The 27874-nt window shown below is 39.2% G+C and overlaps 1 protein-coding gene across 1 annotated transcript in view; it reads right to left on the bottom strand.

Moving 5' to 3' along the window:
• Positions 1 to 26600, bottom strand: part of ARHGAP24 (Rho GTPase activating protein 24) — a 504876-nt gene extending 478276 nt beyond the window's left edge. The window contains exon 1 of the mRNA XM_041758959.1: positions 26467 to 26600. The gene's annotated coding sequence lies outside the window, so the exon portion shown is untranslated. The remainder of the gene's footprint in view (positions 1 to 26466) is intronic.
• Positions 26601 to 27874: the final 1274 nt, after the last annotated feature.

Genomic DNA, 27874 nt, shown 5'->3' with positions numbered 1-27874 from the left:
ACAGAGCTTGGAGTGATGTAGCTCCAAACCAAAGAAAGCCAAAGACTTCCAGCAAACTACCAGAAGCAGAAAGATCCAAAGGCAGATTTCCCTACAGGTGTCAGAGGGTGCATGGCCCTGCTGACACCTTGATTTCAGACTTCTGGTCTAGAACTAGGAGAAAATACATTTCTGGGTTTTGCAACTACCTAGTTTGTGGTACTTTGTTACAGCAGCTTTAAAAATCGAATAGACCTCTTTGCAAATGACATGATACTGTACATAGAGAACCCAAAAGACTCCACCCCAAGATTGCTAGAACTCATACAGCAATTCGGCAGTGTGGCAGGATACAAAATCAATGCCCAGAAATCAGCGGCATTTCTATACACTAACAATGAGACTGAAGAAAGAGAAATTAAGGAGTCAATCCCATTTACAATTGCACCCAAAGCATAAGATACCTAGGAATAAACCTAACCAAAGAGGTAAAGAATCTATACCCTAAAAACTACAGAACACCAATGAAAGAAATTGAGGAAGACACAAAGAGATGGAAAAATATTCTATGCTCATGGATTGGAAGAATTAATATTGTGAAAATGTCAATGCTACCCAGGGCAATTTACACATTTAATGCAATCCTTATCAAAATACCATGGACTTCTTCAGAGAGTTGGAACAAATCATCTTAAGATTTGTGTGGAATCAGAAAAGACTCCAAATAGTCAGGGGGAATATTGAAAAAGAAAATCAGAGCCAGGGGTATCACAATGTCGGATTTCAGGTTGTACTACAAAGCTGTGGTCATCAAGACAGTGTGGTACTGGCACAAAAAAAACAGACACATAGACCAATGGAACAGAATAGAGAATCCAAAAATGGCACCTCAACTCTATGGTCAACTAATATTCGACAAAGCAGGAAAGACTATCCACTGGAAAAAGGACAGTCTCTTCAATAAATGGTGCTGGGAAAATTGGACAGCCACATGTAGAAGAATGAAACTAGACCACTCTCTTACACCATACACAAAGATAAACTCAAAATGGAGGAAAGATCTAAATGTGAGACAAGATTCCATCAAAATCCTAGAGGAGAACACAGGCAACACCCTTTTTGAACTTGGCCACAGCAACTTCTTGCAAGATATATCTATGAAGGCAAGGGAAACAAAAGCAAAAATGAATTATTGGGACTTAATCAAGATAAAAAGCTTCTGCACAGCAAAAGAAACAGTCAACAAAACTAACAGACAACCTACAGAATGGGAGAAGACGTTTGCAAATGACAGATCAGATAAAGGGCTAGTATCCAAGATCTATAAAGAACTTATTAAACTCAACAGCAGGGATCCCTGGGTGGCGCAACGGTTTGGCGCCTGCCTTTGGCCCAGGGCGCGATCCTGGAGACCCGGGATCGAATCCCACATCAGGCTCCCGGTGCATGGAGCCTGCTTCTTCCTCAGCCTGTGTCTCTGCCTCTCTCTCTCTCTCTCTGTGACTATCATAAATAAATTTAAAAAAAAAAAAGGTTTAAAAAAAAATAAATAAACTCAACAGCAAAGAGACAAACAGTCCAATCATGAAATGGGCAAAAGACATGAAGAGAAATCTCACAGAGGAAGACATAAACATGGCCAACAAGCACATGAGAAAATGCTCTGCATCACTGGCCATCAGGGAAATACAAATCAAAACCACAATGAGATACCACCTCACACCAGTGAGAATGGGGAAAATTAACAAGACAGGAAACAATGCATGTTGGAGACGATGTGGAGAAAGGGGAACCCTCTTGCACTGTTGGTGGGAATGTGAACTGGTGCAGCCACTCTGGAAAACTGTGTGGAGGTTCCTCAAAGAGTTAAAAATAGACCTGCCCTACGACCCAGCAATTGCACTGCTGGGGATTTACCCCAAAGATACAGATGCAGTGAAACGCTGGGACACCTGCACCCCGATGTTTATAACAGCAATGTCCACAATAGCCAAACTGTGGAAGGAGCCTCGGTGTCCATCGGAAGATGAATGGATAAAGAAGATGTGGTTTATGTATACACTGGAATATTACTCAGCCATTAGAATCAGCAAATACCTACCATTTGCTCTGGCGTAAATAAAACTAGAGGGTATTATGCTGAGTGAAGTAAGTCAATCAGAGAAGGACACACATTATATGGTCTCATTCATTTGGGGAATATAAAACATAGTGAAAGGGAATAAAGGGGAAAGGAGAAAAAATGAGTGGGAAATATCAGAAAGGAGACATAACATGAGAGACTCCTAACTCTGGGAAACGAACAAGGGGTAGTGGAAAGGGAGGTGGGTGGGGGGTTGGGGTGACTGGGTTATGGGCACTGAGGGGGGCACTTGACGGGATGAGCACTGGGTGGTATGCTATATGTTGGCAAATTGAACTCCAATAAAAAAATTGAAAAAAAATCTCAGGTGGAAAAAAAGAAGACGAATGGAATGCCTAACTCTAATGCCTTCAGCATGCCATGTATTTTTTTTTATTTTTTTATTTTTTTAGCATGCCATGTCTTATTACGACATCAGCTTAAAGTCTCCTCTGGATGATAAAAGAAATATTCAATTAGATGAAAAATAGATATAATTTTTCAATTTTATTAAATTCTAATTACACAAAGATCCACATAAGAGATTTTTTTTTTTAATCAGAGTTCCTATTCTCTGCCTCACCTGTGGTAAACATAATTTTTGTAGGTATTTTTAAATATTTTATAAAATAGCCTTTTAAATTATGGAAATGGCCAACATTTATCCTAAAGCAATTTTCATCTTTAAAAAAGGAGTCATTGTATTTTGTGGGTGGCCATTCAACTGTTTTATTTAAATTACCACACTCTAGGAACTCATCTGGAAGAAACAAACACATAGTAGAAAGGACAAACAAGACAAGCTCACATGATACATGAGCCTATGCAGCCAACAATTTACTAGACCACAGACATGGATTTTGCTGCAAAGGAAAGAACAGGTAGAGAGAATACAGACTCAGAGAATAGAGGAAAGATACAGTGAGGATATCTTATCTTGAAAGTGATAGAGAAAGAAAAACCAGGAAAAGCAGGTTCAGGTGAGCAGAGGAAATAGAATGAGGGTAAAGATAGGAGGGAAAGCCTGTGGAGAACCTGGAAGGAGATTAGATGGGGGGTAGAGGTTGAGGGGAAAGAGAAATCGGGGAGAAAAGAGATGAGGCAGGAGGGACAGTAAAGGAGAAAAAAAACTATCTGAATAGTGTGAAGGTGTGAGATTCTTTGTCTTTCTGTTTACTGATCTGCATGGCAGACATTTTCTTCAGGGTCCCAGTGGCTGCTTCAACAGAATGAAATGAGACATCCCATGGCACTTTCTCATAATGGTAAGTAACCATCAAAAACTCAAAGGAGGAAAATACTCTTATAAAGTGTCTTTTTTTTTTTTTCAATCTTGGCAAAGTCTGTTCTCTGAAACAAAAGAGCAGTGTATATCCCCATCATGTTGTTGAAGAGTCCCTTTTAAGAGCCGCCACATCACATGCAATACTTGATCACCATTAAAGCCCAAGTTTTCTAGTGCCAAGAGCCAAAGTGTGTTGTGGTTTGATCTTTGAGAAATATTTCTGGATAGTAAAGATCAAGGGCCATAAATTTGGAGGCACATCTTGTCACCATTCTGTTTGTGCTGTTACAACATGATATTTATTAGGAGCAGAGCTTCTCCAGTAAAGGGCATAATTACAACAGCCCATACTACACAAGTAGCATTTTTTAATGTACCTTATTTAATTTGTAAGTATATATAATTATAAATGTATTTATTATGTACCATAAATATAAATATATATAATATAAAATTACATGAAAAGATTCAGGGTTCAAAGTAAAATTATCCTTTAATAAATTCAAACCAGGAAAAGCATCATGAAAAAACGAAAGGAAAGTTAGCAGCATTAAAGTTGCAGATCTTGAAGCAGGTTTTTATTATGCTTTAAGAATAAACATTCTGCTAGTTAAGAGCACATGAGCATTTCCAAATACCTAAATAAAGGAAGAGTATCTCAAAGAGAAAGTGTTCTTCAAGTACTGCTTCAACTTTCAGTGCTAGAAAATGTTTCTATATTTAATATATTGATAAATGTCTCCTCTTTCTGCAACACATCACATATGTTTTTAATGTGTGCATGTCTTTTTATAATCTAGGCACCCCTTTTTCTCATACTTTGAGGTTTTTTAATTCAATTAAGCAATATCCAGTTAAAACATGCAGATGAAAGCTAATACTAGGAAGTAGAATTTGATAAATGATAAAAATCACTTATATAGCTAGAATTCTCTAACACTGTAGACAATGGGGTGATCACCCATTGCAGGAACAGACTGAGGAAGGTTTCATGCAAAGATAGGACGGGACCCAGGGCTGACCAGTCTCACCGAAGGAGAGAGGAGGGAATTCCAGGCAGGGAAAGGCCTAGAGAAGGACAGACTATTGGAATGTGGGTGGAGGAAGTGGAAAGAACAGCCTGTGGGGAAGAACACATGGAGAAAGAAAGTTGACTAGGTCAGTTATGACTGGAAAGTCCCCGCAAGAAGTGGCCAGTGGAGCCTCGTGGGAGAGGAAAGATAGGAAGAAAGCAGTGGTTGACTGAACTGGCTCCAATATAAAAAATGAATTTCACTGCAGCAAAAGCAAAATGCAGATATATTAAACCGTTGTGCAAAACAGCAATGACCCAGGCAGCAGATGGTGACAGCCTGGGGAAGACTGACAGTGTTGAAAATGGAAGGAAGGAGTATTACGAAAGATGATTGCTCAGAGCTTGGAGACAGGATGCTGCAGTTTTATCTGTAGGACCTGCATTGTGCTTCTCTTTAGGCTAGTGGTGACAAAACTTTTCTTAAGCCTTTTAGCCTTAGGTCAGGCAGTGACTCTCAATGCTTAAGAGTCCGGCAGAGAAACGCTCTTTTTCTCCCCCAGCTTTACTGAGGTAAAATTGACAAATAAAATTATAAGATAGAGAAAGTGTACATCACAGAGAAATATTCTTTGAAAGCTATAATTGAAGAATGGAAGATCACTCCTACAGCCTTCAAAACAAACCACTCAATTCTGCAAATCTCTCTTGAGATGGCATCTTTTTTTTTTTAATTAGAATTTTTAATGCATTCTTTTAATAGTAACCTTGCCCTTGCTGCCCTCAAATTATTTTCTTTGGGTATATTTGAATCAGGATTTCAGGAAAGATACTTTATGTTTCCCCAACCCGCTTTGCATAAGCAGAACCACACGAGCAATGTGAAGGTATATTTTAAATGAAATATGCTTTCTATACAGTGGAAAACTCAATCCTGAGGCCATACATCTGGAAACTTCAAAACTCTGAATCAATTCTAATGACCAAAGAATATGTATAAAAAGGTTTTTTTTGGGGGGGGGCGGCGCCTGGGTGGTTCAGTCAGTTAAGCATCTGCCTTGGGCTCAGGTCATGATCTCAGGGTCCTAGGATACAGCCCCATGTCAGGCTCTCTGCTCATCGTGGAGTCTGCTTCTTCCTCTCCCTCTGCCTCCTGCTCCACCTACTTGTACTCTCTCACTCTCTGTCAAAATAATACATTATTTTTTAGAAACATTTTTTTTTAGAAACATTTTTAATTAAAAAATAAAAATAGGTTTTTTAAAATATTACTGAAAAATCAAAAGAGATATGAAAATATTCATGGACTTATAAACATGAACTCTATTCGTAAGCAAAGATGCCAAGCTTCTCAAAGTTTAACCAGGGTTTAGACACTTTTCTAATAAGAGGGCTACCTGCATTCTCAGGTAGGTGGAAAATAGAAATATAGAAGTAGCAAAACTGGGGCCTCCCATTCATTGTTTAATTCGATTAACAAATTGATTCCTTTATTAAACAACTATTCATTTACTATCCTTTTCTATGCATTATGACAATTACAAAGATGAATAAGAACCTGTCCCTGGGTGAATAATAGTGAAGTCTAGGATTTAATAGTACATTGCAGTTTATCAAGTCCTTTCTCTTAACATGTGAAGATCTTCTCCTCAGAAGTTGGGAACCACTTCCATTTTTTTAGATAAGAAAGTAGAACCATAATAGTCTTCTGCAATTCATATCTCTTATGCCCATACCCACCACTGTTTCTTGGGCTATTCTCTTTCTTCCAATGAGAATTCTCTCACTTATTCATTCAGACATTGATGCTATTCATAAATATAACTGAATACCCATCATGTGCCAGCCACCAAAGGCTTTGGGATAGGTAAGGTGAAATAAATAGAATCATTGTCTTCAAGGAATTCATAAGACTTGTGAGTAAAAAGGCAAGTAAAAGTTATAGGGAAGTGATCAATGGCCCAAAAGAAAGCCCAGTGGGCCAATGAGCAAATCTCTGGGGGCTCTCTCTCTAGGGCCATGCAAATCTGACCATCCAAGTTCAAGAAGCATCTTCACCCTATAGCCTTCACTTTAGGAACCCTCAGTTCAGGGATCTCTGGGTGGCGCAGCAATTTGGCGCCTGCCTTTGGCCCAGCGTGTGATCCTGGAGATCCGGGATCGAATCCCATGTCCATGCTCCCGGCGCATGGAGCCTGCTTCTCCCTCTGCCTGTCTCTCTCTCTCTCTCTCTGTGTGTGGGTGACTATCATAAAGAAATAAAAAAATTTAAAAAAAAAGAAACCCTCAGTTAACGTTTGTTTGGTTTTCCTCTAAATTTCCAAACAATTAGAATCTACAATTTAGTCCTTTAATATATATTTCCTTTGATATCTCCACCTTTTATTTTTTTAAAGATGTATTTATTTATTTGAGAGAGAGTGTGTGTGAATAGGGGGTGGGGCAAAGGGACAGAGTAAGACAGAAACTGAGCCAAATAGCTGTTTAACTAACTGAGCCACACAGGTGCCCTGGTTATTAATCTGTATTCTTAGAGGGTAGTCAAACTATTTTCTAAGGACATAAAATTATTTATTGTCATCACCTAATGTATGTTTATTCTCTATTGGAGTCATGGCATTAAAATGAATACCATGGAACACTAGACTTCTCAGTACCTAATACTATGGAAATATGGGACTGTCATCAACATCTGAATCAGTGTTGTCCCACATAAATATAATGAAAGCCATGTATAGAATTTTCTACTGTCTACATTTAAAAAAAAAGAAAAAGAAACAGGTGACATTAATTTTAATAATGTATTTAAACCCAATGTATCCAAAAATTTATCATTTCAACATGCAAGCAATATTAAAAACATTAGTGAGATATTTTATATTCTTTTTACTAAGTCTTAGAAATCCAGTGTATATTACAGCACATCTCAATTTGGAGGCTAAATTTTTATCAGAAATACGTGATTGGTATTAGGAATGAAATTTAAAATTTACAGTTTAAAAAGTAGATTTCCAGAAACCTAGTTATTCCCCCCAAAATACTTAATTATTATTTTTTAAGATGTTATTTATTTATTCATGAGAGACACACAGAGAGAGGCAGACACAGGCAGAGGGAGAAGCAAGCTCCCTGCGGGAAGCCTGATACAGGACACTCCATCCCAGGACCCTGTGATCACCACCTGAGCCAAAAGCAGACGTTCAACCACTGAGCCACCCAGGAGTCCCTTAATTATTTTTAGTAATTACAAAAATATGTTTTGAAATTTAACTATAAGTTAATTAAGTGAAATAAAATTGGAAACAAATTAAAAACTCAGTTCCTCAGTTGTACTAGCACCAATAGCTGTGGCTACCATACTAAACAGCACAGACCTAGATCAATCTCTATCCACATTTCTTCTTCAACAATGTGTAAAACATATGTTTATTTGTCTTATTTTGGTTTGTACTTTGTTATTTAATGGGACTCTCCTTTAAGAGGTGATAATGGGAGATGATCATAGTAGCTAAGCAAAGGAAGGGCCAATCCTGGGTCCAGTCAAGGGTACAAGCAAAGTGGGAGCTCTCCTCATCTGGACCCCTTGAGAATGCACCTTAACTTTTTGTGTTTTTGTATATTTGACCTTGAGTCTTCACCATAGGCAGGAGGAAAAGAAGGAATGAAAGAATGATAAAGGCTTTCTAGGCTCCCAAGTACTTCTTTCCCACATAAGGCCATCTGACCTCTTAGAGGTCTCTTTAATTTACTCAGAATGTAGGTAAGTGCTTATTAGTTATATATGTCTGCACTTTTTTTTTCATAAAAGGACCATAGTTAGGGGAAGACATTTTAGTACATATTTTAAAACTTCTGTGTACACAAACTCATGTGAGAAATTTGTTAGAATGTCGATTCCAAAGCCCTATCTCCAAAGATTCTAATTTTGCCCTAGGCTTTCAAGGAGAAAGACTCTCTCTCTTTGCTCTCTTCATTCTCTTATGGCCAGGATAGTCTATCAGACCTATGGATTTCCCTTCTTGGGGAAGTGGATTCTCATTGCCTAAATGGTTCAGCATGAGGCTCAGCCCAGACACATGGCACAGTGTTCTTCCTTTTCCCATTAGGAAAACTGAAAAATTCAGAATACCAAAGTAAGCAGGTCATAGAGAAAATAACATCACAACCCCTTTGGCTGTTTACTGTTGGGTTAAAGGAGCAAGGTTGTGTCTGTGAAACCTGAGTGAGACCTGGCCCAGATCACCAGGGTACAAGCCACATGGAAATCTAGTCTGAAAAGCCAAGCCAGGTAGTCAAGATGGCCATTATTTTACTGTGTCCTTAGTTCCCCTGTAGTAGGTATCTGGATGGGATTCAAAATGTTAGTCACCTTTGACACATTAACACTGATTCTTTGCAAACAAGTATTTTGTTTCCTCACAAAAATCTCCTTGTTCCTGTCACCAAAGAAAAGAAAATAAACTATTAGCCTGCCTCATGGCTTATACATTTATTTTACTTGGATAAAAGGAAGTACTGCACACTTTTCATTAACCAACTTAAGAGAAAAAGGAACTCAACCATAACTACTTCTTGTTTAGATTAGAAATTTAAAAGATGGAAAAGGGACTGGAATGCTGGGGGAGACCCAAGTGTATGGCAAAGCTACGATGTGTACAGAGATTGCTACAACAGTATAACTAAAAACTTGGGGACTCAGTATTGCATTGCTTAATTTGGCATGGTGGAACTGCTTTTGCAAATACACATTTTTAATGCTGACAATTAATAGCAGTGGACAACAACACATTTTGCATGTGTGTAATTATTTCAAAGTGACTTCTCTCCTCCAATTAGTCTTTATAAGATCTCTGAGACATAAATGTTCTTTTCTAGAATTTAATACCCACAGAAGTTATTTCCCCAAACTTGCTCTTATGACTGACAGAGCTGAGGCATGAAACTGTATTTTTAGGCTTCACGAAAGCACATGATTTAATGCCCTAATCGGGCTATTCAGAAACGGATGGGGCAAAATGAGATGTAGTCACTAACATCTGTGACTAATAAGCTCAGCTGGGTAGGGTCTTTCCAACCTCCTTCTCTCTAACCTCCTTCCATTAATTAGTCACCAAGTTTAGTCCTTTTAACCCTTTCATATCTCTTCACTGCTTTCCTCCTTCTTCATCAGCAGTGTCTAAATTCATCCTAAACTCCTGAACATTTACCAAATGTCTCCTAATATTCTGATCACAGCATTGTTTCTTTACACATGGGTTTACCTCAGCCTGAGATGACTTCCTTCCTTCCTTCCTTGTCCACTTCTGAACTTTAGAAAAGAACTTAATTCCTTCATCATCTATCCATATATCTCATCTCTATTTTGTAGGTAAGACTTATCCCAGAAGGGATAAACTTTCACCAAAGACACTGGTTATAACAATTTCCCTAAAGATTTTCAACTTGTGACCAACATATGGGTGCTAATGTCTATAGCTAGGAATCTGCAAAACTCACAGGAAAATGTGATGAACCATGAAGCACCTAAGGCTGTGCTTTTTTATTATTACAATTAAATATACTCTGGAGCTTAAGTATGCTTGTCTTCACATTGTTGCATGGCCATTTTTATTTATATGTTGTTTAACTTGAAACCTGTCCGATATGATATCAAATACACTTATGGTCAAAAGGTGATAAACAAATCATGCAAAAGATTATAATCTTCTCAAAAGCCAGAGGGGAAATAGACTTCTTTAAGGAAGGAGTTCTTTAGGTTATGAAAAGTAAACAAATAAACATTCCCACCATACCAAAGATTCCCATGCACAAATCAACAGTGGTTGTGATGGTCCTATTTCTGCTGCTTGATGGCCCTGTCACTGGTGATACTCACAAGCTGTTCTTGTTTTACAACTGCTAAGCCAGAAAGGCACATGCAACCAAAAGCTTTCCTAGATTCCTGCAGACAAAAGATGATGATACCATATCAATGAGTCTCTTATTTACCCTCAGTAAATAAACACCTGTGGTCTCTTCCTTTTCATGGTTCTCAGTAACTTTCAACATGCACACTCCGTTAGCCAGGAAGTTACAAAAATGTTGGCATTTGTATAAAAGAAAACAGAACTCTGTAACCACTGAGTGTGACTAATGGTGGAAAATGCATTCACTAAAACAAAGAGTTCACTATCTATTTAAAATGAAAGATCAAAATCTCACAACAAGAATAACAGTAGTCTAACAACTTCATACGTTCCCCAGGGTTTGGAAGCTACCAAATCAAAACGAGATGCAAACATATATAAAATAAGCAGTGCTATTAAAGGATTAAAATTGTCTTTCTCTATCCAAGAGAAATAACGCTGACACTCGTGAATTACAGCTAAGGAGAGAAACCCGAGTACCGAGTCACTATCATTCCTCTATCTGAGCATCAAAAATGCTTGTAACACCTCTCCTGTTATATGGCACTAAATTCAGACACACTATTGAAAATAGACATTCTGATAGAAGTCAATTTGCCCTCATACCTGATAATTCCAGATTATGGAGTTCCAGATTATTAAGTTTATCACAATAAACTTTTTCTGGACTCAACTGCTACTTGATTTGGGCTATTTCTCCTCTTTTTAGCATTTCCCATCAACCCCTCTGGTCCTTCTAGCTCCCTTCCCTCTTCCTGAAGCCCAAAAACAAAGCAGGGAAAGAGACTGTGATACACTGCAATTTCCAAGTCTCATCTTTTGGAAAAACAAAATGGCTTGTCAGGTTGGAGTATCTACTTTTGGCTTAGGTCTCTCCTTATCTTGAGGCTTCTCATGAAACTTTATCTCATTATAGTCAGAAAAACATAGGGGAAAAGTCTATTTTCTATTGTTTCATTTCATATGTGAGAGACTTAAATCAATATGAAAGATATTAGGATAGTAAAAAGCATATAGTAATGTATCATTTATTCTTTTTTCCTTAAGTTTCTGTTTTCATTACAGTATAGCTAACATACAGTGTTATGTATGTTTCAGGTGTGCAACAATGATTTCATTCAATACTCTGGTGCTCACAACAAGAGAACTCCCTAATCCCCAGCATCTATTTCACCCATCCCCTCCACCCACTTCCCCTCTGGTATCCATCAGTTTATTCTCTAGAATACCAGTCTGTTTCTTGGTCTCTCTCTCTCTCTCTTTTTCTTTTAAAGCAAGACATGGAACTTGCAAGAGGAAAGGGATGTTGATACAGGGCTGTCATCTGCTCAATACTATTTCGAATTCATTAGAATTCAGAGCATGAAGCAGCTGAAACTTCTAAGGGAACCTAAGGTTCATTGTTCTGAAATGGCATTATGGATGCTCAGAGGAGTTGAAGGCTGCCATGACAAGACAAAATCTTTAGTCTTCTGGTCAACAATGCCCTCTGGCCAGTGTTTTCCTTAAGCCAAGAAGCAAGGGTAGATTTATAACCAAAGTATAGGTGAAAAATTTTGCTTCCAAGACCCCAGTAAGACTTAATCCACTCAGAATACCTCTCAGGACCTTTGCCCAGCATCACTGCTCTCTTCAGTCTAGTTTCTAGGCAGCCATGTGGGTGTGAACAGACTCTAGGAGTCCTGGTGATTTCTAGATAACACCTGAACTGAAATAAAGCCTGGTTGACTTATTAATATTAAATGAGGAAAAAAGTCACAGAACAGTAAGTGGTAATTAATAGCAGGAGAGCATGTTTCCATTACTTTTTTTGTAGTCATAATTTATGAATCTGATATTTATAGTTAAACACAAAAAAATAGAAGAACAAGAGGAACAGAACTGTTATTTTCCTAAAGTCTTGCTTTGAATGGAAGAAATGTACCATACTAATCATCAGTAAGCTAAAAAATAAACAATTATAATATCAAAAGCCATTAATTATGAAAACATTAGCAACTTAAAATTAGTCTAAGAAAGCATTTTTATGTAATAAAGCCCAAGACATTTAATATCATGCACAATTTAGTCAAAACTTTGAAGAGAATAAAGCAAGATAATAGGATAATTGATCAACCCAGAATACCAAGTCTTGCACTAACTCATAAATACCACTCATAAATGAAAAAATAAAAGTCAATCATGCTTGAATATCAGAAAGGCGTTAAAATAAACAAACCTATTAACAAAAGGTAAACTGCAGTCTGCAGAAAGAAGCATTTGTGTTGGCCGAAAAACATAAAGATTAAAATATCTGAGACTCAGAATTCTATCAGACGGTCTCTACGGGGAAAAAATTCATTAATAAGTTATAAAATAATGAAGAATTTTATGATATAATTCATACGAGTTCTGCTTTTAAAAAAAATTGCTTTCAAACAAGCTGTAGACTCTTCGTTCGTGGCCGTTTATTCATCATAAACAGAGGGCTACACTCAGGCCACAGAGGCAAACATACGGTTCTAATAGGAGTTGGGGCTGCCAGGTTAATAAGTCACCCCAAACTGCCAAACATCCTATGAATTGTTTACTACAGTTCTTATCGTCAAAAAATAATAGGGCTTCCCTGCCTCTGATTAGAATCAACCACCACACAGAATTCAGTCTCTCCGAAAGCAGGCAGGTAGACAGATTCCTATGTGAATGCATTCTACAGAGAATTCTCTGGAAACTTCACAGTGGAATAGCAGGAAGTTGTAAGGTAAGGAACTACCGACTCAAAACAAAAACCCAGCTAATACCTTTGTTTCAAATCAAAGCCAAGATTTAAGATAAAAATTTAATTTGGCCCATTGGAAATAAGTTACCAGGGGTATTTGCTGCTTATCCCCAAGTCTGTAAACACAGCCCTAATTATTCTGGTTACAGTTTATGGGTCAACATTGGTATCAGGGATCAATCTCCAGTCCCTTAAGCAGTCACAGGATCTGTTCCCTGACAACCTTGACAAACGGCAGCACCAGCTCTAATGCAGCATATCCCAGACTCCGAGGAAACATCACCAGCAATTTCAGTCCATTCCCCCTTCGCCTCACATGTGTATTTACTTCTCTCTCTCTCTTTACACCTCTCCTCCATCCCCACCCCCTCCTGGATCAGGGTAATATGACCTTTACATATCATTTACTCTTTCTGAATTATTTTAGCATTTCACGTTAATAATACAGCTCATTAATGATACCATCTGCTAATTGCTTGGCATTTCCACAAAATAGTTCGATATAATTTTATTTTATTTCATGGCTCTTTCTAAGACATGAACAAAATCTTTATTGCATGAAACACACAGGAAACAGCAACATAAAGTATGCCACTATTATTATTCCTATACATCTGTGCAGAGAGGGTTATTTGCTAACCAAACAAGAACTGCCCCTCACAAGCCACTAATGTGCTTGAAAATAAATATATTAGAAGCAAAGTCCCAGATGTAATACCACTGAGCCACATGCAAACATGTGAAGGAAGTCTAAGCATGTAGCAGTCTCTCTTTTGAGATACAGGAGTAACCCCCACTTTCCTGAGATTGCATCCTACACTCTTCAGAACTACCTGCAAAGCTGCATGGGGCAGCATGTTCTGGCATCCCATGGCTCCATGGCAAAGATCTCACCTGCTCCCAATGAAAAGGCTGTCTCAACCAGCTGAGCCATGTGCTACACAGCCAACTGGCTCTATTTGTCCTTCCCTGTTTCAGAAAGGAGTCCCTCAGAGCCATCAAGCCCCAGTCCCAGACTCATGTCAGGGAAGCTAAGGATACTCCCTGGAATGTTGCACAAATTAAACAGTAGAGGATGGGACCGCAAACAGAGAGATAATAAAAGCAGGCACAGAAAGAAGGCTCCCTGTTTCTTAGCCTTACACAGCAGTTGCCAGGAACAGAAGCCTCTTCCCCCCCACCATGTGCTCACCGTCAGTGATTATTTGACTCTGTAAGGCAGCGCTTAAAGAGATTAACCAGTTTTTGTTGCTGTTGTTAATTCTTGATTTTGATTTCTGCAGGAAATCCTTTAACTATTTAATATCATCAGGCTTACTTATTTCATGGTTTCTCAAAAATATGAACAGCATAATATAAGAGAAGAATGTATAGCAGTAGTATGGTTTGAAGACTGAATTGAATGAAAATCTACAGTGTATTGAGAAAACATTCATATTAGGTGGATTCAACATAATTAATATTATTACAATGAATTTGTTTTAAAATGTAACTAAAACCAGAAAATAGTATAAATTACACCTTGATTTTAATATGCTATATTTTTTCGGCTGCCTTTAGGGTAATCTAGGCTCAGCAAAAATACTTTTTAAAATTGTAGTTACGGGGGCACCTGGTGGCCTTTGGCTCAGGTCATGATCCCCGCATCAGGCTCTCCACAGGGAGCCTGTTTGTCCCTTGCCTATGTCTCTGCCTCTCTGTCTCTCGAGAATAAATAAATAAAATCTTAAAAAGAAAAAAAAACTGTAGTTACAGATTCACTTGTACTTTTCTCAGCCACAATTCCTCACCTAAACAACCAAACACCAAACACCCATGAGTGACTGTTTTCTCTATTTTGCCAGATGGTACACTAGTACCCTTCTAGTTGCAGAGAAGAGGAGGTGATTCATTGTATGCATTGGCTGCCTTAGGCTAGCATTTGCAGTTAGTTGTCTCCAGGACCCAAAGTGTCTCAGACCCTAGGCCTCTGAGGAATAGGGCAGTGTGGCAGGAAAATCAGTCACCAAAACTCAAGAGCCTCATCTGCCTTGTCCAGACTGAATTGGGAGGCAAACCACACAAATCACCTACATCACTCTGAACTCATTTTCCATATTGAGTTTGAAGTAAAATGGTTATATAGCTATTTTCTAAGTGGGCCTTTGTCCAAAAAATTCATTTTGAGGGGAATGTAACATTAATTGTGGAGGCCTAGCATGGATGATGAACATGAAAGATTACCAAAAAGATTTTTTTTAATTCTGTAATTTCAACCTTCTCCTGAAGTCTAAATTTTTACCAAATTTATAGGAAAAGGGAAGTTACACATTTCAACTTCCCTTCCCTTTCCCTCTTTTCCAACAGGTATTAAGTCCCAGATTCACCAAAGGGAGGAAAAGTAGGGGTTCCCTTTCATTCCTGGAAAATAACAGGTTGGCTTTGGTTTGCTAGACAACAGTTTTATCCATCCAACATAGTCACAGTTCTAAGAGCTGAATATAAGCAATAGTTTAAAAGTATACAGATCGCATTAAAAAACCAAGGACTTGACAAGCAAAGGAGATAAAATAGATGAAATAATTTTAATAAACTGATCCTGTGATTTAAGTATTTCCAAAGCCAAGTTCACATTAAATTTGAAAACGTTACCGAAGTTCTTGAGGCTGCCCTGGAAAAGACACTCTTGCTAAATGGATTCCATCCTTAATCTGACCTGGAATATGGCAAAGTCAACCCAACTACAGAAGAAGTCAGACAGGGAACCAGAAGTGCCAATGTCACTCACCAACATATAGAGAACTGTTAGGCAGGTGGTATTTCTCAACATAGAGAATCAAATCTATGCATTTATTGCCTTAATCAGAACATTTATTTGGACATGAGAAATGTCTACTTATATTGAATGGAAACTTCTATAAGCCATTTCATTAAAAAATATGGCTGTCATGAGGAACTTCACACCCAAAAAACTATTCTTAGTATGTTTTTAAGTTATATTTGCACACCGTACTACGAAGCTGAGGTTTTTCCTGCCTTTCTTACTGCATAGTCAATATATAGTGGAGGGAGCTGGAGGCACTCTTTCCCATGCATCGTAAACACCTGTTGTCATCTAAGAATAGATATTGTTTGCATTTTTGTTACTGAAACCGCAAAAAGTATACAAAATTTCATTTCCAATTTCCCAGAAGGCTTTATAAAATATGGAGTTAAAACTAGTCTTTTAACTTCATTTGCTAGTTCCTAGGGGAATGTTCTTGCAATTCAGGGAGGGAAGCTTCTTTGTAGTGAGGGACTATCACACACATTACAAGACATGTGGCACTTTTGGCCTCTGGGCACTAAATACCAGTTCACTCAACCTTTGTGATGACCAAGAACACCCTCATGCATTTTCAAATGCCACCTAATGAATGAGTGGTATTACCCATGCCCCCAAACCCACAGTTGATGAAAACTAGCCCAGTGGTACATGAAATTTATCAAGGAAAGGTCAAGCTAAACTTTGTCACATAATTTATAAGGCTTCCAATCCTCACTCCTCTATAAAGTCAAACATCTGCTTTTTGGGACCTGTTAATATATATACACATAGCCATACATAGCCATATCCTTACCAGAATTGCTCAAAAGGAACACATGACCATATAGTGACAGAAACTTTTTCAAGGCTGGAACAATCTTAGAAAGTATTTATTCCAATGCTCCTATTTTACAGAGAAGGAGACTAAAGTCCAGAAAAGCTACATGATTTGCCTGAGTTCATAGATGCTAATTAATACCAGAAGTAGGATCCAGCCCACAACCTCCCCTCTTTCTTCCGCTCCCACTTTTCTCTAACCACAGAACACAAAGCAGGAAAGGATCTTTGGAAATACTTCTTAAGCTACCATTAAATATGAAATTTCACCTGTGGTGAGCCAGAAAGTAGACTTTCGTTTTCCCTGACACTTTTGTCTCGAAAAATACTTTCACACATCACTAAAAATTTTTTAAATGCTAATAATAGGGACCCACTGAAAAGCTACTTTTTAAAAATCCAGGGGAAAATTTTTTAAAGAAATTTTTAAAAATCCAAAAGAATATTTATTTTTTTAATGTCAAAGAAAGTCCTCAAGTCTTTTCTAGTGAATTTGGATGTTGTGTTTCAAAGAGTATATTCTTAAGTCTTACAGTACACACACCCTCCAACCCAAAAGCAAATATAACAGTAAATTACATTAAACACAATAATGAATAAAGACTGGTCAAGCCAATAGCATCCACTCTCTCTTACCAGTAACATGGCATTCAATAAATAAATATCTTAAACTATTTCACTCTTTCCTTTGAGGAGAAAAACATTCCAGTATAAAAATTACTATCATTTTCATTTTTACCCAAAGGATTTTTTTATCATCAGTATTAGTTTTACATTAACTAGATTGTCAATGTCTTCTTGTCTGCATGTGCTTTTCAAAATAAATATCTCAATTAGTAAAATATTGAGTGCAGTTTTTTATGAGCTCTTAATTCCTAACTTTGCAGCTGTTCAGGCATCTGGACTATTATCATTAAACTGTTTCAAATTGAACACAACTTAGATATGCAAGGCTCAGGGCTACTCAAAAGAATTTTAACTTTTAATCTTGTAGTGCTAGAAGAAAGTATGGTTATCTAACTACTTAGTGTCCTTCTACATATAAACTAATTGATGTCCGTGGGACTCAGCCACCTACACTGTGAGCAGACAGCAAAGAAAAAATTGAGGAAAACAAGTCATACAACACGGGATGGCATTCTGTGGAAAATTTAAATCCCTAGCCAGTATAATACAACATGTACTCTTAGCTATTCTTAAATAATTTACATATAGCCTTATCTAATTTTTTCATGAATTCCAAATACCACTTTTGAATACAGAATCATCCTTCATCACCTAGAGGGCTTGTTAAAACACACATGAATGGGCACAGGTGGGGCTCAGAAATTGGCATTTCTAATAAGTTCCCAGGTGAAACTGATGCTACTGGCTCCCAGGCCACACTTTGAAAAATGCTGCTTTAAAGGATTTTTTACAATACTTTTTTGGCAGTTAGTAAACAGAAATGTATTTTTTTTCACTTGTACCCAGTGTGCAAGATGCACCTACACACAACACAAAACAGCAATCAAAACATATGAAACTCTTACTTTTAGTATATACAACGAATCCTGATTTTTCCCCCATTCCATTCCATCCTTTTCTATTCTTTTTTTTTTTTTTTTTTTTTAATTTTTTATTTATTTATGATAGTCACAGAGAGAGAGAGAGAGAGGCAGAGACACAGGCAGAGGGAGAAGCAGGCTCCATGCACCGGGATCTTCCTTTCATTTAAAAAGAAACATTGGTCATGAACCACTAATTTGATTTTGTGAACACTGATAGATCAAAATCCACAGTTTGAAAAATACTGCTCAGGACTCCCATGTTCATCATTTAATTTGAAAATAGCAACTGTTAACATGCATTGATACTTACCAGGTGCCAGATACCCTCCCAGTCTCTTTACAAGTGTTGCTCACTTCATAAATTAAAAACCCATAATAATGTTATGAAGGGGCTATTATTAAATGCCCATATCCATAGAGTGGAAATCTCTGGTTCAAGGAGATGATGCAACCTGCCCAAGCTCACAAAGTTGGTGCATTTTCAGAGCCATGTTGGAACAGAGAACTAATTCCAGAGCATAATGGCAAAGATCTCTCTTTCAGAGTGAGATATTTTTATTTTGAAACCCAAATCTACTCTTTAGTTGTGTGATTCTGGTAAGTTCCTAAGCCTCTCCAAGTTTCAGTTTTCCCATCTATAAAAGAGAAATAATAACAGGGCCTCCTCGAGTGGCAGCCGTGAGAATTAAAGGGGATGATGACCTACCACAAGTGGCTGGCATGACTAAGTACATACATAGTAAGGCTCCAATAATTGTTATCTATTATCAGACGGAGACCACATTCTCAGTTGCCACACCATACAGAGCCTCCCTTCCCTTGGCTTCTAGTCCCAGTGTTGTCTCTGGATTGGCCTTGTCTCTATTCCTTGGCTTCTGAGGATATCAGGTTATCCTAGGACTTTGCTACTGTCCTTCTCCCATCCATCCTCTCTGGCAACTTCACCTGTTGTGCAAAAGTTCTCAGAACTCCTCATGCACATAATTCCTTGTGGTTTCCACCTGTCTCTAGGAACCAAAAACCAAGGCTCTGCCATGGAATCTGCCACCTTGAACCTAACAGCAAAAATACAGAAAAGGTATTTTTTTCCGTGATGAAATGATAAGTTGTTAACAAAAGATGAAGTCTTTAATCAGCAAATCACAATCGGGAGAAGGCTGGGTCCTTTTGGATACCCCATAGATGCCTTTATATAAAATCATCAACACCGCATTGACTATTTTACAATTACAATTGAATCTTTATGAGGTTTGAATACCAAATGAAACTCTGAAGGTGCTACTCATATGGCTATTTCTAGATTTATGAAATGAAGTTGCAACAAGATAACATCAGGCTCTTTTGACTTCTCTGGCTCATCTTTTCTTCCTAGAAGTTCTTTCATGTGAGAAATTTTTAAACCATCTGTGGGAAACATGTTTGAATGAATGAAACACTAAAAGATGACCCTTTGGTCTTCTTTGGAAGATGGAGCAGTCTCTTCTGTATCTTCACAAACAGGAGATGGATTTCAGCACAGGCCCTGTAGTGAATGTCCCTCCTTGAGAAAGACTGGCTTGGAAATCACCTCCCCTATGCTCACTTCACTTTTGTGTGACCAGTGAGTACTACCACCACTAACTCAACTTTTCTCCCCTTCTCATTTGCTCCCTCCAAGAAAATCATCCTTTCATGCTGTATTTCAGCTTTCTTAAATTGGGCCTCCAGTCCTCTGACCAAGGACCACTTGCACCTTCTCATTCCTCCACCTCCACCTCTTGCTCACAGAGTTCCTGGGGTTTACGTCTCACATATGGGAATTAAGTAATAGGGATAGATCACTGAAACCCCATGGATCATACCTTTTCTATTTACTTCTCACCAGAAAATAGTCTGGTCAGGCTGATCGTAAATTGATTCAGTTACCAGTCTAAAAGGTTTCTGGAATCTCTTTTCTCACAGAAGAACCTTAATAGTGGCAACTCCCCCCAGGGACCCCAATTCATCAGCACAAGATACTGTCACCTGAAAAATCCATAAGAAAGTACCAAGGTGAGTTCATGGAGATCATGTTGAGACCAAGGTCCATAGTCCGTACTGTACATCAAACTCATAAAACACACAGACTTTTAATACTTTAAGATTAAGAATAGAAAAGGACAAAGAGGAAGATGATATAGTAAAAATAGCAGGCTATCTGGACTTAAATAGATATGATTTGGGTTCTTGACTCTCTCCCTTCTATGTTCCCTTAGCTGAGCTTCTTTATCTCTCCAAGCCTAAACATTCTCAGGTAATGGGGATAATAATATCTGAAATAAATAGAACAGATATTACTGCTAGAACTACTAATCACTTCTAATTACTTCTAGAACTATAAGTCATATATGTAAAAACAACTCGTGGAGTGTTTGGTACTTAGTAGGTATTTAATTCATTAGAGTGATTATCACTATGAGAGTCTGTGAGACTCAAAGAAAGAAAAAAAAAATCAGGACAATTTCCCCCAGGAAGTTGGAAAACTTGCTTTGTTTTCTGAAAACCCAATGTGGGGGGCAACCGCAATTACATAGGGATAAGCCTCAATTTATTGATAGATTTAATTTGTAACAAAAAGAATGTTTTCTGTTTCTCAGAAATCTCCCTGAGGGAACTCTTGTATACACTTGTGATACATGTATTGAAGAAACACACATGTATGGCCTTAAATATTGATTTTCAAAATTATTCAGACATGATTCCTCTTCTAAGCTTTTCAAGAAATGTAACATTTGGGGCAAGTCTATTTTATCCAGGGAGTATAAAAACAGTACCTAGAATGTTTCTAGGAACCACACACACACACAGACAGACAGACACACACACACACACAGGTGTGGCAGGTGCGGGAGGAGCTCAGTGCAAAAATCACTTTGGGTCCTGATGAACCCTTTAGAGACCAGCTTTGCCCAAGGCTGCCAACCAAACGCTTAGGGAAGATTGATACCAGCTTCAGTCTCTACTGGATTAGCCCTCCTCTTTCCTTTCCTATTATTTAGTGGCTCTGTAAGTTTAAAAAAAAAAAAAAGACTTTATTATCTAATTGTTAAGTAATTATAATGAAATCTGCTGCAAATACCCTCTTGGAATCATTGTGCCCCAGGACTATATTAGCATTACTTTTAATAAATATATCTGCATAACGAAAACACACACACACACACACACACACACACACACAAAAGATCTGGAAAAATTATTGGCCCTAAAATACTAAACTGGAGTTACAAAATAGAGACTTATAAACTTAACTACACATCTAAAAAGGGTGAAACATATACAAAATGAAGGTAATTCAATGTATTTCCATAATGGATTTGAGTTAACTTAGTTAAAAGGTATAGGTATGATAGGTGAATAAAAGAATGCCAACTGTTATAAGAAGACCTAGACAAGGCTACAAGTAAGCATCAAATTTAGTTCTGAGTTTCTTGTGTGACAAATCCAAATGAGAAACATGGTTATTTCTTAGTCTCTTTTCTTTTAACAAAAGAAACAACACTAGTTAATCATAAGAGACAGTTTTTAAAGTAGTAAAAGCAAAAATGAATTTACAGAGATCTTTATGCAAAGAATATTGAAATACATAACAAAAAGTGCCAAGGTATTTTGCATGCCACCTCTTTTATGTTGACTCGGTAAAATCTAGAGCACTACATTATAGCCTAGCATGATGAAGACAATGTAACAAACAGGTGTTGTAATGTGAGTGGGATAGGTAAGCTTCTGGTCATATAATTTGATAAAAATAGAGAGCATGGAAGATTTAGGAAACTGAGTAGACTATTACTCTTAAATTTATCAATGCTTGCTCTTCTACTCTTCTCAAAGATACTATATAAGGAACAATTTGAGCTTAAGGTCCCTGACTGGTGACTAAAACACAAGCATTATGCATTCTTAATTGACAAACCATGAGCTAAACAGTACAGGTAGGCAAGTGACAGAGGTATCACTGCTCTGAACATGAAACAAGTCCATTTGTATATTGGTTCAATGGAGAATAACCTTCTACATGACAGGCAGCAGAAATAACTGTAGAGTAAGACAAAGATTTTCAGGGAGAAACTCTGGATTTGCCTAAGTGCTCAAATGAGATGAAAAGAAAATCAATAGGGGCACATGGGTGGCTCAGTTAGTTAGGCATCTGCCTTCAGCTCAGGTCATGATCCCAGGGTCCTGGGATCAAGCCCCACATTAGCTCCCGCTAAGTGAGGAGCCTGCTTATCCCTCTCCCCCTCGCTCATTATTTCTGTCACTATCTCTGTCTCTGTCTCTCTCTCTCTCTCAAATAAATACATAAAATCTTTTTAAAAATTAATATAATAAAAAATCAGTAACATGAAAACAGATGCCCCTCTGAATTTCCTCCTCTCCATCCACCTCCACATTCTCCTTTAATTAAATCCAACTTCCTCCAAGCACTAGCACTCAAGATAATTATTAAATAGGCAAAATTAGTATTTCTATTTTGTTTGATTAATTAAAATTATTGCCCATCCACAGGCAGCAGAGTCTCCAAATTTAATTCCATTATTACTCCTCACAGCCAAACCCAGGATCTCCCACTGGGATTTGATAGATTAAAGACTTTCTAGTATAATATAAAAAACAATTGTGAAAAATGCGTATCTATTAAAACTGTTTCCATTATCTTTAAACTCAAGTATATTTTGTGGTTTTTCAAAAGAAAAAAATGATTCCACAGTAGTTTTTTTGCTTCGCTTTTGCTTTATAATTTCAAAAGCACAGATTTTATCTATCATAGGAATTAAACAGGCATGTGTGGGTTGATCTAGGAAGCGAATTATATTTTGTAGCATTGTCACTTTTGGAAAATGAAGTGAATTGCAGTCCACTGGTACTTCATTCATTTATAACTTTATTGCCCATTTATTAAGGAAACAATTACACATATCTATTATACGTTTCAGACATTGGGGTGGGCACTAGGATACAGAAGCTCCTCCACCTCCAAGATAACTGTTAAGGAACTCATTGTAGTTGGTTGGTAGTAACATTTAATAATAAAAATTATTAAAAAATAATTATTCAAAGTATGTTCAAAACACCATGGAAACAGACAAGATGAAATGGTTTATCTTTCCTGCATAGAATTGGGTAAATTCTCCCAAAGTTCCAGTTGAAATGGGCCAGCAAGAATCAAGTGGGACTTTCCAGGCAAAGGGAATTCCTGGAGAATGGAAATCCATGAGCAAAAATTCTGAAGTGTGAACAATGAGGAGTCCTTGTGCAGGAAGAAGAAACTAAAAAGTAAGGGCTTTGAAAAGCTTCTAGTCACTATACTACAGAGTTTAGAGTTAATGTTGTGAGTTATTGGGACCCTGGGATCCATCATCAAAGGTTTTAGAACAAGGGATTGACACAATTAGATCTGTCCTTTTTATAAATTGTAGCAATGCCACAGTCCAGTGTAGATGCTGCTTAAAAGCTCACATGTACACAATAACTTCTGAAAACTGAACATTCCTTGAATGTCATCAGAACAATCCCCCCACTTTCAAATGTGCTTTGCCTTAGCCACTAAAGCCATAATAATCTTATAAAATTTGAGCTCAAGTAGCAAAGACAGGCGGGTCACCATTTCAAGACTCAATCTGAGCCTTGAACTCTTCACATGAAGAGCATTAACTTCATGGCAAAGTTGACTATTTACAATTTTATTTTTTAATGCTCTTCTCCAGCTGGGAGATATGTTAATCCTCTGGCCACTGATTTAAGAATAAAACAAGCACCTTCGGATTTTAAATCCCGTATGCTTTTCTTCTCAGGAACATGTGACCATTATAGACTACATGCCTCAGGTTCTTGTTATAGTCAACCTCCTCCATACCCACGTGTGAATAATTGAGGGGCTGTGCCTTCCACTGGCTCTATCCACCTTCTCCATATGGTTTTTCCAAAGCACTTACCTTTACCAAAAATTGACATGTGGCAGAAAGAAGGGATCAGTATTACATAAGCTCAACTCATCAGGAAAGAACACTTCACGACTAGCTGAAAAATACCACGGGGAAATAACTACAGGTAGCTAGATGACCCTACAGCTCTGCAAACCCTAAAAACAGAAACAAAAGGCCTGGTCTGGATTTTGCAGCAGTTCTGCCTGCTTTTAGCCCTACGGAGCCAACCCGGACATGAATAAGCCAAAAAGAAAACATACTTGAATGGGCCAGAAAGTCACAACAAAACTACTAAGGCACTATTGGTAAACATCAACTAGGCTTTGGCCAAGACAGCAAAGTAATCAGACTCAAACCACTTATTACCACCTGTTGCACATTCCTTACCCTTCCTGCCCTTCCCTTACCCCCCACCCTCCATCCTAGAGAGTTTAGGAGCACACAGTAAATAAAGCTCTGACCAGTAAAAATTCTCAGGGCTTTGGCCATTGCCATACCAAGCAAAATCGGAAAGCAACCCACTGGAGATTAAGCCCAGAATGCTTTTCTCTTTTACACTTAAACCTACACTCTTGTCTAGAAGGGTACAGTGCTATTTGGTTTTTTTGGTTTGGTTTGGTTTGGTTTTTTTTCCTTGAGAACTTAGCTTTTCCTCACTTACTATCAGGTTGTGTTTTCAAATGGTTCAAATTCACCAGCAGAAACAGCACAAAAGAACATTATTACTCAGAAACCATCCACCTCTCAATTCCAAATCCCTGAGATTAGGTAATAAAACAAAATAATACAGTTGAAAGCCAAAGACAGACTGAGTTTCAACAGCTTTTCAGATGTAGAAAAAAAATTACAGGTTCTCCTTCCTTTTTCTCACACTAGTTGTGTATTCCTTACACATACCTCAAACTAAATTCCAAATCTAAAAAACTCATCGTTTATCCCTTATTCCTACTTAAAGGTCTTCCACCAAGTACATACCTCCTTGGAGTGGAAGGGGAATGTTATTTATTTTAAAGTTTTGCCAATATCTCAGTCCTCCAGGATGTCTACAGTGAATTCTCTGACAACACAGTAATGGATCTAAAGAACAGATTCCTTGACTGGCTACCTGAAGGTCAGGCACTCAAGAAATACAAGAAGGGGAATTGTATTGTTGGGCTCCCTTAGAAATTGAAATGTCCCCCCAGAGAAGAGGAAGTATTAAGAAATATAAAAGGGAGAGCAAGATCTTAGCAAGTCTGATGTGGCTTTATACTTGTCTTCTGGTTTTTTCTAATATATTAATTCTCTGTGTTTTATGATGCCCGGCTTAATACCAACATCCATTCTTGCCCTTAAGGGTTGGTTTTGAGTTCTAATTAGAATCAGGGGACAGACTGTGTTTAATCGGTCTGTCCATCTTCTTCTCAATAATTGAGTAAATCTCTTAACTGTACTGTAAATATCCCCAGACTTCAATTAATTTGTCTTCCTTAGTAGACACAGTAACACACATTGTTTTACTTACGCGTAAGCAAGCCCCTTACAGGTTTTATATTCCAAATACCCAATATGATTTATGCATTTCCTCTTTTTAGAAAGAGATGAAGTGATGATGTCTTGCCAAGGTTAAAAAAAAAAAAAAGAGCAACAAAAACTATGATGGAAACACAAATACTTTGGAGATTATCTTTTATTTCAAATGAATTAAACAGACACAGACTACATAGGGAGTCCGGGCTCCCTATTACTAGTGGATATTGAAAACATAATATCTGCAAGAAATGTTACTCTTAGAGTAGTATCTTCCCTTCTGTTTGAGGACTTAGAAAAGAAATACAGTCCAAACTAAGGACAACAAATTACCTATTCATACCCAAGAGAGGATGGATAACGCCTTCAAAAAGTTACTTCTTAAAAAATCTAAACAAGATCTTTTGGGTGGCTCAAAATTCACCAGATTCCCTATCATTCTGCGCTTGCGGTGAAAGAATTCATTATTAATACCTACCCCTGCGTGCCTGTTACCTAGGAAAATCCTCTAAGACACGAGCGGCCACCAACGGAGAAGGGGGGCGCGGGGCGCAGAGGGAAGGATGGGTGGTAGGGGACACGAACCGCACAATTTTATTAATCCAGCTATGTTTCGGGCCAGAAGCACGAAGTACCGCCCCTGGCCGGGCCCTGGCCGCCGGGTGCCCCTCGCCCTCGGGGGTCCCCGCCGGGCCGCACGCAGCTGTGCCGCAGCCCCCGCGCGCCCCCCGCCCCGCGCGCCCCCGGCCCCGCGCGCCCCGCGCCCCGCGCCGTCACCTACCCGGCCCCGAGCACACGGACGCTCCACGGACGCGGGCAGAGGCTCCCAGGACGAGCCGAGGGCAAAGGAAAAGCAAAGACGGGGGCGGGCCGGCCGCTGTACTTCCCGCAACAAGGGGAAGTGTCGCGCCCCGTGCCCCCGGGCGCTCGCAGCTGTGGCTCGGGAGGAGCAGCGCGCGGCCGTGGGGCAGCCGCGGGGCAGCCGTGGGGGGGCAGCCGTGGGGCAGCCGTGGGGGGCAGCCGTGGGGCTCCCCCCGCCGACCCCGCCGCGTGCGACCGCTCCCCGGGCCTGGGAGACCCTCCGCGCCCCGCCGGCTGCCCCCGGGGCCCGGCTGAGTTGCCACATGCACTTGAGAAACCCTGGCAGTTGCGCAAAGAGTCCCAGAAGTTCGGCAGAGAGATTGTGCGTGTGTGAATGCGCGAACCCGCAGCGCAGGAGGCTGGAACAACTGAGCGGGGCCCACCCTCGGACGCAGCCCGGGGTGTCAGATTTCATTTGGCAACTGGCAGCTCCGGAGCGCTCGAGCCGCACCGCTGGGGAGGCGGGGAGGAGCCCGGGCCCGGCCCGCGAGGCGCCGCTGGGTCACCTCGGGGCCTGTCCCCCACGGCGGACGCGGCTCGCCTGCCCCTGTCCCTCCGCGGCTGACATCACTCGTTTCCTTACTCGTGAGCCACAGATGCGCACCGGCCACAGACCTGGGCTGCGGGTGCGCGGGAGGGTGGAGAGCCTGGTCCTGCCCGCGGCAGCGCGGCACTTCTCCGGCGCAACCACCCGCGCGGGTTGTACTGGCTTCCCTCGGCTGCCTCTGCAAAGTCTTATTTCTCCAATCAGAATTACCTGGGTCACTAAACCCGCATCCCTAGAGGTGCTCATTTGGATGGATGCCCGCAGATCCTTAGAGAAATGCAAAGCATACGCACCTCCTTACCGTGGTTGAAGAGCTCTCAGAATCGCCCGGGACGAAGAAGGGACGGAGTAGTGACATTTTTGCTGATGCAGCCCCCTCTCTTCCCACCACCACCAAAACTGCCTGTTCCGAATCCAGATCTTACAACCTCAGCCACCTGGAAAGCCAGCTAACTCCAGGGAGCTTCATGAACATCACTGCTTTAGGTTGCTTTAAAACCATCACTGGATTTCTTTAAGACGCAATATGAGTGTTCTCATTAGGAATCTCCAGTGATATGGAAGAGGAGCACACATGCAAATTTAGAAACAGCAAAAATAAAAGCCTATGTAGACACTTTTTTTCCCTCTTTTATCTTCTTTCTTGGAGTCTTTCTTCCTGGTGATCTGCACCATCCCAAGCCGATGCCCCACTACAAAGCTGATTTTCTGGCTGAGGAATTCTCGGCCTTTAATGAATCGAATTAACTTCTGCAGGGGAATCATCTCTCCTTTGGCATTT

This window comes from Vulpes lagopus, chromosome 6 (assembly GCF_018345385.1).
Source record: "Vulpes lagopus strain Blue_001 chromosome 6, ASM1834538v1, whole genome shotgun sequence".
Lineage (NCBI taxonomy): Eukaryota > Metazoa > Chordata > Mammalia > Carnivora > Canidae > Vulpes > Vulpes lagopus.
The sequence above is the reverse complement of the archived record's forward strand: the minus strand, read 5'-3'. Positions and strand labels throughout refer to the sequence as shown.